General features: G+C 56.7%; 1 pseudogene; it reads right to left on the bottom strand.

Annotated features, from left to right (window-relative positions):
* Nucleotides 1-1357: 1357 nt before the first annotated feature.
* On the bottom strand, nucleotides 1358-4949 carry LOC129651104 (BTB/POZ domain-containing protein 17-like; annotated as a pseudogene).
* Between the last annotated feature and the right edge of the window lie 6716 nt (nucleotides 4950-11665).

An 11665-nucleotide genomic window follows, 5' to 3' on the forward strand; every position in this document is an offset into this window, starting at 1 on the left:
TTGCCGAAACTCTATTCTAAGATCTGCAACCAGATTGGCCTGAGGAATGTGGGGCGGGGGTGGAGCAGGGAGGGACTGTTCGTGGGATTAGGGCTCCTGGGCCCACATCTGGGACAAGGGCATGCTGGATGGTTGGGGAAGGGCCCGACGGGCATTTCCCTTACTGTGGCTGGGGGCTGGAAAGCCATCTAGCTTTGTTACTCAGCAGTCGCTTCCACCTTCCCCCTGCCCCCCAACTGCTTGTTAACAATAAAAATCCCATTTGAGTTTTGTTGGTTGTTCCGGAAACTAGACCTTGTCTGAAAGGTGGGGTGGTCCTGACAGACTGGGCTTCCCTTGCCCGGGTGCTGCTAATGGTAAAGAACCTGCCTGCAATGCAGGAGATGCAAGAGATGTGGGTTCAGTCCCTGGGTCAGGAAGATCCCCTGGAGGAAGAAATGGCAACCCACTCCAGATTCTTGCCTGAAGAATCCCATGGGTAGAGGACTGGCGGGCTCCAGTCCACGGGGCTGCAAAGAGCCGGACACGACTGAGCGACCGAGCACATGACTGATTAAGATTCAACCCAAGTCCCCTCTTCCCACCACACCCTCTTCTTCTCCGGCTGGTTGTAGAGCACCGGTCAACAGACTCCTGGGGGAAATCGTTTTTCCTCCGGACTCTGAGGTCTCTGCCCAGACCCCCTCCCAGGAGAGGTCAGAGCCTTAGGGTTGTGCTTACCCCTCCCACCCCAGGATGTCAGGGCTCAGAAATTGCTCAGCTGAGCCCCTCAGCTTCAGGTGAGAAAGCTCCCCCAAGGTGCACCTGACCATCTCGATGCTTTTACCTGCCCTGTCCCCTGTGGGGACGGGGGCCCTTGGGGAAAAGGTAATGAACGATGGGGAGCCCCTGACCTGTGGAGCCCTCCTTGGACTGTTTTTACCCCCAGAACTGGGTGGTTTGATCATCCCCTTGCCGCTCCGAGCGCTGGTTTCTTCTACCAAGAGCTCTGGCTTCCCACGTAGTGCTGGTGATAATCCACTTGCTAATGCAGGAGATGCAAGAGACACGGGTTTGATTCCTGGGTTGGGAAGATCCCCCGCAGGAGGAAAGGGCATCGCCCTCCAGTATTCTTGCCTGAAAAGTTCCATGGGCAGAGGAGCCTGCCAGGCTACAGTACATGAGGTGGCAAAGACTGAAACGCCGCTGAACACACACATACACACCACCAGGAACCTTCCTTTCAGGTCAGTGTGAAAGTAGCTCCTGAAACCAGGCATCTGGTCTACCACCCACCGCCTGGCTTCCATCCACCCAGCTCTCAGGCCGCTAGCACCTGGACCCCCAGCGGGCCAGGACAGACACCTCCACTGGCCATGCCACTCCCAGTCCCTCTGCGCCATCTCTACTGGGCCTTTATTTTCCTGATCCAGAGGCCTCAGGGATGCTCAGCTTCCCGCCCCGGCCTGTTGGCTACTTGGGGGTCCGGATGAGGGTGTGATAGACGGGCTTGACAATGAGGTGGAGATGCAGGGCGTTCTCCACCAGGTACTCGGAGTTGCGCCGCTGCAGGTCGGCGTGCGCCAGGAAGTCGCCGGCCTCCTCGCTGCTCTGGTGGAAGCTGTAGGCGTGGCGGACCAGCAGGCGGCCGTGGTGGCGCGCCCCCACCAGCACGGTCTTCTGGAAGCTCACGCCCGCCGCGTCGCCGCCGCTGCTGGCCGGCGTGACCACCAGCCGCGGCCGGCCGTCCTCAGGGCGTGCGAGGGGCAGCGCGGTGCCCGTGGCGTCCGCGTAGACGGGCCGCAGGCTTACCGGCAGCCAGCGTGGAGAGAAGAGCACGTTCCAGGTGACACGGCGGCCCGAGTCGTGGCCGCTTGGGCCCAGCTGCGTCTGGAAGCTGGTGCTGCGATCGTCGCGGGCAGGGTTGTTGATGACCCACGGGGCGCCCCAGGCGGGCGCGAGGTAGTTGCGGGGCAGGAAGGCGCTGCCGTTGACGTCGAAAAACTTGGCGTAGTGCAGCGGCGAGGCGGCGTGGAACTGGTAGGCCTGAAGGAGCAGGTCGGCCACCGCCGGGCCATGGCGCGCCAGGGCGGCCGAGCGCGCCTGAAGCTGGAACAGTTGAGCCGGAGGGATCATGGGGTAACGGATGGCGCGCAGCGCGCACTCGTCCACGGCCGGCGGCGGCCGCGCGCGGCCCAGCCACGCCTCCAGCGCCTGGAAGAGCTCCAGCTCGTCCTGCAGCACGAGGTCCGAGCGCGGCAGCAGCTGCGCCAGCAGCTCAGGGCTCACGGCGCCCCACTCGGCGCTCCCCGCCACGGCCGACAGGTTCCAGGCCAGGAACTGCAGGCAGCTCTGGCGCAGGGCCTCGTCCCCGGTGCTCACCGCGTAGTGGTACCAGCCCACCGCCGGGCCCGCGCCGCCACCAGGTGCGCGCGCATATAGTCGGCCACGCCCCGCTGCAAGGAGGCCACGCGGTACTTGGTGGCCAGCTGGTGCAGGGGGATGGCCTGCGCCAGCAGCACGGTCAGCTCTCCGCAGTAGAGGTACCTGCCAGAGAGGTACAGAGATGGAGCGCGGTCAGGGCGGCCAGCGGTTACCCTACCCAGCGCTGCCTCCTGAGTCCCGAGGGTACCCGGCCTTGGGCAGACAGTATTGTCATTAAGGGAGCCAACAGAAGGACCTTCCCACGCGCATCCTACTTCACCGCCTCTTCTCTCCGGTTTCTCGTGGGACGTGGAAATAAGCAAGCATTTATCGAGCACAGGTGGCTCACTGGTGAAGCATCTGCCTGCCAATTTAGGGGACGCAGGTTCTGTCCCTGGGTCAGGAAGATCCTCTGGAGTAGGAAATGGCTACCCCCTCCAGTATCCTTGCCTGGAAAATACCATGGACACATAAGCCTCGTGGGCTACAGCCCATGGGGTCCCAAAGAGTCGGACAGGACTTACCTGACTGAGTACGTCAATGATTCCTATATTGAGCGCCCACTGAGTGATTGAGCTCTGTGCTAGGGCAAGAAAGATGTATCTCCTACCTTCACCAGGTGTACAGTGTGGGTTCGGATTCATATTCCGCCAGTTACTTGCTATAAGAGTGGGCAAGCCATTTAACTTCACTGTTTGCCTCTGGGAACAAAAGATGTTTCCCAGGATCCCTTAGATCACATGACTAAATTCTAGCTAATGAGATGTCTGCAAAGGCACAGACTGGGATTGGGGGAAAGGCTGGTTAAATAGAACTGACTAGGGTAGAGATTGATGCTAAAGCTGAAACTCCAGTACTTTGGCCACCTCATGCGAAGAGTTGACTCATTGGAAAAGACTCTGATGCTGGGAAGGATTGGGGGCAGGAGGAGAAGGGGACGACAGAAGATGAAATGGCTGGATGGCATCACTGACTCAATGGACGTGAGTCTGAGTGAACTCTGGGAGTTGGTGATAGACAGGGAGGCCTGGTGTGCTGCAATTCATGGGGGTCACAAAGAGTCGGACACGACTGAGCGACTGAACTGAACTGAGGGTAGAGATTATTGTCGTTCAGTCTGTCAGTCCTGTCCGACTCTTTGCGACTGCATAGACCAGCACACCAGGCTTCCCTGTCCTTCACCATCTCCTGGAGCTTGTTCTAACTCTTATCCATTGAGTCGGTGACACCATCCAACTGTCTCATCCTTTGTTGTCCCCTTCTCCTCCTTCCTTCAATCTTTCCCAGTTAGGGGGTAGAGGAAAGATGCTTTTGTCCTTCTGTGCTATCTCTCTTTCTGTTGCCTGGAAGTTTGAAGAAATGACCAATATTCTGCAGCCATCTTGTCTAAGCTATTAAAGCAGGGTCACTTCCTCAGACTAGAGTGTGGGCAGTGTCCCTGCGCAGAACGCTAGCAGGAAGCAGCCCCCTAGCCCTGTGATTCAAAACCTGGCCAGACAGCAAAACCACACAGAGACATTAAAATAAGAAACAGTGGCCCAACCCTAGATGTGAAGCTCGGAATTCAGGGTGGGGCCTAGAAGTCTATAGTCCTTAAAAGCTCTCAAGGCCAGGTTTGGAAACAGCTTTGAAAGTATTTGGTAACTAACTTCAAACCTCTCAGAGCTTTCAGTCAGGGGAGTCCTGCTGCATTTTGCAAGAAGCTGGTGCAAAGAAGGAAGAGGGAGGTAGTTGCATGGTCATCCTAATGCCATCCAGGGAAGGGGCAGGGTTAAGAGCCAGGGCTTCCATCACCCTGTGAGTAGAGAAGCCAGGGACGTGGAAAGGGATGTCTTCCCCTGATCCTTCCCCACCTGATGAACTTGTCGAAGACAGCAGCACAGTCCGGGGACTCCTGCAACACCACCTCGCTCTGGTTACTCAGCAGCTCCCGGAACTGCTCACTCTGCAGTCCCAGCAGCAGGCGGTGGGCATGGAAGACTCGGACCTCGTCGGTGCCCATGGCCTGCACCCGCAACACCACATCGCTGGCATTGCCCTGCCGCAGCAGTTCCTGCAGGCGCTGGAGCAGCATCTGGGAGTGGTTGATGGAGGTGCCCGCTGACTCCCCGCCAACATCAGCTTTCTGGGCTGCAGCAGGAAGGAACAGAGCAGCCTGAGAGAGCAGCCTTCTGGGGTTGCAGATGGACCAGCTGGAGATGCCTGTGGTTGGATGTGGGCAAGAGGGTAGGGGAAGCCTGGGGAGGCTGTGTGCTCTCGTTTGTGCCTGTGAAGTGCGTGGATGCATGTGTGTGCAGACAAGCACATCTTAGACAGGGAAAGTCGTGAACCTGAGCAGACCCTCAGAAGATGCTCTTGGAAGGGGCTGGGGGTGGATTTCCGGCAGGGAGAGGTCATGAATCAGGATGGGACAAAATGTCCAGAGCTGGATTTCCCTGGTGACTTGGTGGTAAAAATCTGCCTGCCCATGCAGGAGACACAGGTTTGATCCCTGATCTGGGAAGATCCCATGTGCCGCAGAGCAACTAAGCCTGTGCTCCAGGACTATTGAGTCTGTGCTCTAGAGCCGGGGAGCTGAAAGTACTGAGCCCAAGGTCTGTGACAAGAGAGGCCACTGCAGTGAGAAGCCCGCGCACTTTGATGAAGAGTAGCCCGTGCTTGCTGCAACTAGAGAAAAGCCCACACAGCAAGAGACCCAACACATCCAAAAAAAAAAAAAAATTTAATGTCTAGAGCTGATCTCCATGATGCCAGACCCCTAGGCAAGGATTGAGGAACCTCTTGGTCCCCACCCCCTCGCCTCCTGAAGAATTGCCCACCTTACCCCTTGGAAGAGAATAGTTGGCCCAAAGCAGTGCATTCCCCAGCAAATAATCTATTGAGCACTTACAATAAGCCAGACACTCCCCTGGGAGCTCAGACCAGCACAGTGAACAAAACAAACCAGCTCCTTACACTCATAAAAGCACAACTTAGCTTCTTAGGCAATAAATACACAAATAAGCCTCTGGTTTTAGGCTGTGACCAGTAAAGGCGGTGACAGGTGGCGGCTCCTGTAGGTGCAGGAATCAGAGACAGGCTCCCTGCGGAAGTGATAAGGAGCCCGCCCGAGGCCCTGGGAAACGCTGGGCTTGGTGCTGGGAAGGCGGAGGGGATCTGCCCACATTCTGAGTGGGAGGCGAGGGGCGGAGCAGGGGAGGGGGCTGCAGCATGGGGGCGTGGTGCAGGCCCAGCCGCCCTCCTGGATCCTGATCTGGGAGGCAGGGGTCTACACTGGCCTCCCGGGGGACCTGAGAAAGCACAGAGCGAGCGGGTCCTGGACGGGACTCTCAAGGCACCTGCGCCTTGGGACTGGCGTCCTCCTGCTTCCAGGCGAGCCGCGCTGGACCCTCCTCCCCTGTTTCCAGGGACACCGTGAGGGTCAGACAGGGACACGTGCCCATGGACGGAAAACTCAGTGACAGAAAGCACTGCCAGCAGCCTCCCCAAGTGGAGCATGGACTGAGGAGTCCAGGGGAGCAGATGGGCACCCCCACCCCCCGTGTGCGTATGTGTGCAAGCTTTGTTACTCAGCAGTCGCTTCCACCTTCCCCCTGCCCCCCAACTGCTTGTTAACAATAAAAATCCCATTTGAGTTTTGTTGGTTGTTCCGGAAACTAGACCTTGTCTGAAAGGTGGGGTGGTCCTGACAGACTGGGCTTCCCTTGCCCGGGTGCTGCTAATGGTAAAGAACCTGCCTGCAATGCAGGAGATGCAAGAGATGTGGGTTCAGTCCCTGGGTCAGGAAGATCCCCTGGAGGAAGAAATGGCAACCCACTCCAGATTCTTGCCTGAAGAATCCCATGGGTAGAGGACTGGCGGGCTCCAGTCCACGGGGCTGCAAAGAGCCGGACACGACTGAGCGACCGAGCACATGACTGATTAAGATTCAACCCAAGTCCCCTCTTCCCACCACACCCTCTTCTTCTCCGGCTGGTTGTAGAGCACCGGTCAACAGACTCCTGGGGGAAATCGTTTTTCCTCCGGACTCTGAGGTCTCTGCCCAGACCCCCTCCCAGGAGAGGTCAGAGCCTTAGGGTTGTGCTTACCCCTCCCACCCCAGGATGTCAGGGCTCAGAAACTGCTCAGCTGAGCCCCTCAGCTTCAGGTGAGAAAGCTCCCCCAAGGTGCACCTGACCATCTCGATGCTTTTACCTGCCCTGTCCCCTGTGGGGACGGGGGCCCTTGGGGAAAAGGTAATGAACGATGGGGAGCCCCTGACCTGTGGAGCCCTCCTTGGACTGTTTTTACCCCCAGAACTGGGTGGTTTAATCATCCCCTTGCCGCTCCGAGCGCTGGTTTCTTCTACCAAGAGCTCTGGCTTCCCACGTAGTGCTGGTGATAATCCACTTGCTAATGCAGGAGATGCAAGAGACACGGGTTTGATTCCTGGGTTGGGAAGATGCCCCGCAGGAGGAAAGGGCATCGCCCTCCAGTATTCTTGCCTGAAAAGTTCCATGGGCAGAGGAGCCTGCCAGGCTACAGTACATGAGGTGGCAAAGACTGAAACGCCGCTGAACACACACATACACACCACCAGGAACCTTCCTTTCAGGTCAGTGTGAAAGTAGCTCCTGAAACCAGGCATCTGGTCTACCACCCACCGCCTGGCTTCCATCCACCCAGCTCTCAGGCCGCTAGCACCTGGACCCCCAGCGGGCCAGGACAGACACCTCCACTGGCCATGCCACTCCCAGTCCCTCTGCGCCATCTCTACTGGGCCTTTATTTTCCTGCTCTGTGGGCAGGCACAGAGAGGCACAGAGCTGGCCTCTGGTGCAGGTTCTGTGGTCAGCTCCAGCCTGGGCACACTGCCACGTCAGCTCAGCTGAGCCTCCCAGTTATCCTGAGTACCGCAACTGCCCCCTCCCTTGGCCAATGAGGATTGTTGAGTCTGGTGGCTCAGACGGTAAAGAATCCACCTGCAATGCAGGAGACCCTGGGCCAGGAAGATCCCTGGGTCGGGAAGATCCCCTGGAGAAGGGAATGGCTACCCACTCCACTGTTCTTCCCTGGAGAATCCCAAGGACAGAGGAGCCTGGCGGGCTACAGTACATGGAGTCGCAGAGTCGGAGACGACTAAGCGACTAAGCGGGGCTTCTCTGGTGACACAGGGTAAAGAATTGGCCTGCAATGCAGAAGACCTGGGTTCCATCCCTGGGTCAGGAAGATCCCCCGGAGGAGAGCATGGCAGCCCACCCCAATATTCTTGCCTGGAGAATTCCATGGACAGAGGAGACTGGCGGGCTACAGTCCGTGGGGTCACAAAGAGTTGGACTCGACCAAGCGACCAACACACACACACACAAGCGACCAAGCATGAGTCAGAGAAGGAAAGCAACTTGCCCAACATCACTCGGTTAGTAAACAGTCAAATAAGTGAGCAAAAGTCACTCAGTCGTGTCTGACTCTTTGCGACATCATGGATCATAGCCCACCAGACTCCTCTGTCCATGGAATTTTCCAGGCAAGAATATGGGAGTGGTTTGCCATTCCCTTCTCCAGGGGATCTTCCTGTCACAGGGATGGAACCCAAGTCTCCTGCATTGTAGGCAGATTCTTTACCATCTGAACCACCTGGCTGGGATTCAAACCCATGTTTTCCGGCCCCACATCGGGTTCTTTTGGTTTACATTATTTCACCTCATTGTCTTAACTAAGGAGAAATTTCATTTTATTCATTCATTCAGCAGCAACCAAGAGCTAAGCTATGGAAACACCCAGCCCCTACCTTATAGGAGTTTCCTTCCTGGTCTAGTGGTTCAGACTTAAGCTTACTATTCAACGTGCAGGGGCTATGGTAACAGAGAGGAAGCTGGGGGTCCTAATTCCCATTTAGCAGACAAGGAAACTGAAGGAAGGGATGGAATTGACCTTCTGGATCATGAGCAAATCAATAACAGCCTCACCCAGGGCTCAGGACTCCGAGGAGCGCTGAGTAGTACATTTTGCATTTTCTAAGAATCTTGCCAAATGCATATTTGTGGACTTGCATAAGCGCCTTGGCAAAGATCCTACATACGTTTATCGTTACCGGTGCTTGACTAATTTAGGAGGGACCGGAGACATGGCTTAACGGGATGGGAGGGTCACGTGCTCCAGGTTTCCTTCCGCGCCGCGCAGCCCCGCGTCCCGGCCACCCCCCCCCCTCCCCGGCCAGGGTTGCTAGGCAACGAGTAAACGCCGGAGCCGTTTGAGAAGCGCTGGAGCCAGATCAGCGACTAGGGGGCTTCCCTAGCGGCAGCAGGAACCGACCAAGGTTGAGGGGCGGACGCGGGGAGGATGTCCGCGACTGAAGAGAAGACTGGAGAGTGAAAGGGAGCCCCACAGGGTGAGAAACACCTCTAGTGCAAGAAGCTCCTCGTGGGGCGTCCTTCCGGGCTAGCCCTGCCTGATGATGGACCCCGGGGACCAGTGCTCCTAGGGTCCCCCGCCCATCGGTCCTCGCTGCCCTAGATGTTCCCAGAGTCCCAGGACCCAGCAAGTTCCAAACACCCTGCCTCCTGCACCTCTTGCGGCCAGTCCGGTCCTGATGCGATCCGTCTCCTGGTGGGGGGATGGGAGACCTAAAGGGTTTACAGCCCACCCCCACCCCCCACCCCGGTATCGAAAATACAGCCTGGGGCTGGGGTGGTGGGCGGCCCGGCCCGGTGAAGAGGAGAGCTTTCTGGTAAGAATGGAGGAAAGGGCGTTAGAGTTACTGAGCCCCTCTTCAGGGGTGGTCCTCTGCAGCATTTCATCTATTCCTCAGCCCCGGAGTGGGTCTCCATCCGGATGCCCTGAGGGTATCGTGCTGAAGGTCACACGCAGGGTTAGTTCCTTCTTCCTGCAACAAGTTCACATTTATGTCTCTCGAACCACACAAGTGCATTCTTCTCCCAGCTTTCAGACCCAGTGTTTTCCATCTTACATCGTTAGCTTGCTGGACTTTTTCACATCAGAAGAGGAGGAGTAGGGGAGAGACCTCTAGGGGAGCGTCCTGGCGGATTGGGGTCACATCGCACGTTCAGCGTGTGACAAAGGGAGGAGGGGGCCCCCCTCCGTGCCAGGCACTGGGGATGGGAGTGAATAGAGGACCACAGTCTTCTGATTAGGAACCATTACTCTCGTGGACTGTCATTATTAATGAATATTCATTGCTGTTGTTGTTGTTTAGTCACTAAATTGTGTCTGATTCTTTTGTGACCCCATGGACTGTAGCCCGTCATACTCCTCTGTCCGTGAGATTTTCCAGGCAAGAATACTGGAGTTGCCTTTTCCTTCTCCAGGGGATCGTCCTCACCCAGGGATCAAACCCACGTCCCTTGCATTGGCAGGTGAATTCTTTACCACTGAGTCTCTAGGGAAGCCCAATGACTATTAGCACTACATCAAAAAAAAAAAAAAAAGACCATAGTCTTGGCTCAAGGGGACAGTGCTGTAGTGGGCGGAGCAGGGAAACACAGGCCTACATCACCCTCCGGGTCTAGGGACCTCCTCCCACGTCTGGCTGTCTTCATCCTCTACCTCTTGGAGTTCATCCCAGGTTGACCCCAGTGTGGAGCAGAGGAAGGAATTCCCAGGGAGATCAGCCACTTTTGAAGGCGAGTGAGTCCCTTATGACCACAAGTTCCAGAAGGTGCATAGACAGAAGAAAGAGGGCAGGAAGTCCCTCCCCCTACAGTCCTGTGTCCAGCCAGACACAGCACAAAGACTGGAGACTGCCCCAGGGACAAGAAGAAGGAGAGGCCTTGTCACCTTTGTGACACCAGGGAGTCCAGTGGTGTGGAAGGTAGCCACCTCCACTTGCCTGCCCGTGAAGCTCCTACACTGAACTTCTCAGCCACCCCCCACCAGTCCCTCGTCTCTCCCTTTCTCTGAAGCCAAAGGAGGTTCTTTCCAGGAATCACTTCGCTCATTATCATTGCACAAGCCAAGTCTTATTTTTATGTTTGGTGAAGGTTCTGATATGACTGCCCCAGGATGTCGGAGGCGGTTGCATATTTGGCATTCAGATCAGCATGTCTCTAATTCCACGTGGTCTTGTGTTTGAGATGCTTGTGGGGCTGAGGTTCCCACGGGTGGCATCTCCTCCCCCAAAGTCCCAGAGGGCAGCAAGGCGGCTCGTGCCTCCCCTTGAAGCCCCCTTTGCAGACAGCCTTACTCAGGCGCTGCTTGGCGCAGCCCCGCCTGTGAGGCTTGTCTCACCAGGGCGGGGAGAGACCTCCTGAGACCACCCCCCCAGCTCTGACCTCACCATTCATCTTCCTGCCTCACCAGCTTGTGAGAAAGAGCCTGCTCTGGGTCCTTGAATGAGCTGTCTTCCCATCACCCAGCCAGCCTTTAAATGTCTCCTCTGTCTGCCTCCAGATAGAAAACAATGCCTCTGTTCTCGCTCCTGGCTTGGCCTTGGGAAGCACCAAGAAGGAAAGCAAAGCTGTTAAAAATATGACCTGGGCTAAAGAGGCTATTTTTGTCTTCCTAGGCTTACCTCGTGCTCTTAAGACCCCTTGGGTCCCCTAGGAGCTGGCCGTCTCATGGCAGTTGTCTCTTAACAGAGGGAGGGACAAGCAGCCTGCAGTTACCAGAGTCTGCAGTCCTTGGGGGTGAGCGCTGGGAGGTGGCGGGGCGGGGGCGCAGGCGCAGCCCTGCTGTAGTTCAGCGATGTGCTGGGGCCAGGGCGATGCTCATTGGGTGTGCACCCTTTGCAACGAGGCTCTCTTTTGTCCATGAAAAATAAACCCTTAGGGCAACCTGCTGTCATCTGTGCTTCTGTCCCCATCCTCTGTTTTCCAAGCCATTGCTCCTACCCTTCCTGGGTGTAGAAAAGTTGCCAAACCACAGGAAAGAGCAAAAAATACTGCTCCCTGCAAGTCTGATGCAGGATGAGCTGTACTGGGGCTGAGAAGTAGGCGGTTGGGACGGTGGTACCATGTCCAACAAACAACGCGTGCGGATGCAAAGTGGCCTCGTAGTTAACCTTAACCTCATCGCCCTCACCCCCGTCCCAGCTGCTCCAGGGCCCGAGGCCACCCAGGCACATGCTTCTAGGCTGCCGCAGAGCTCTTGGCCCTAAATCTCAGGGAACAGCAGCCTGGACCCACCCGTCCGGTTCCTTGAAGCCCTGGAGCTGGGGGAGGAAGGACAGACGCATATCTGGTCCTAATAGTCATCTGGAGTGGCTGTACAAGTGTCTAAGCCTCATCTCAGACATGTAGATCAGTGTTTACAGGAGGGGGGCTGGG

The sequence above is a fragment of the Bubalus kerabau genome, chromosome 4, assembly GCF_029407905.1.
Source record: "Bubalus kerabau isolate K-KA32 ecotype Philippines breed swamp buffalo chromosome 4, PCC_UOA_SB_1v2, whole genome shotgun sequence".
In the NCBI taxonomy this organism is placed as follows: domain Eukaryota; kingdom Metazoa; phylum Chordata; class Mammalia; order Artiodactyla; family Bovidae; genus Bubalus; species Bubalus kerabau.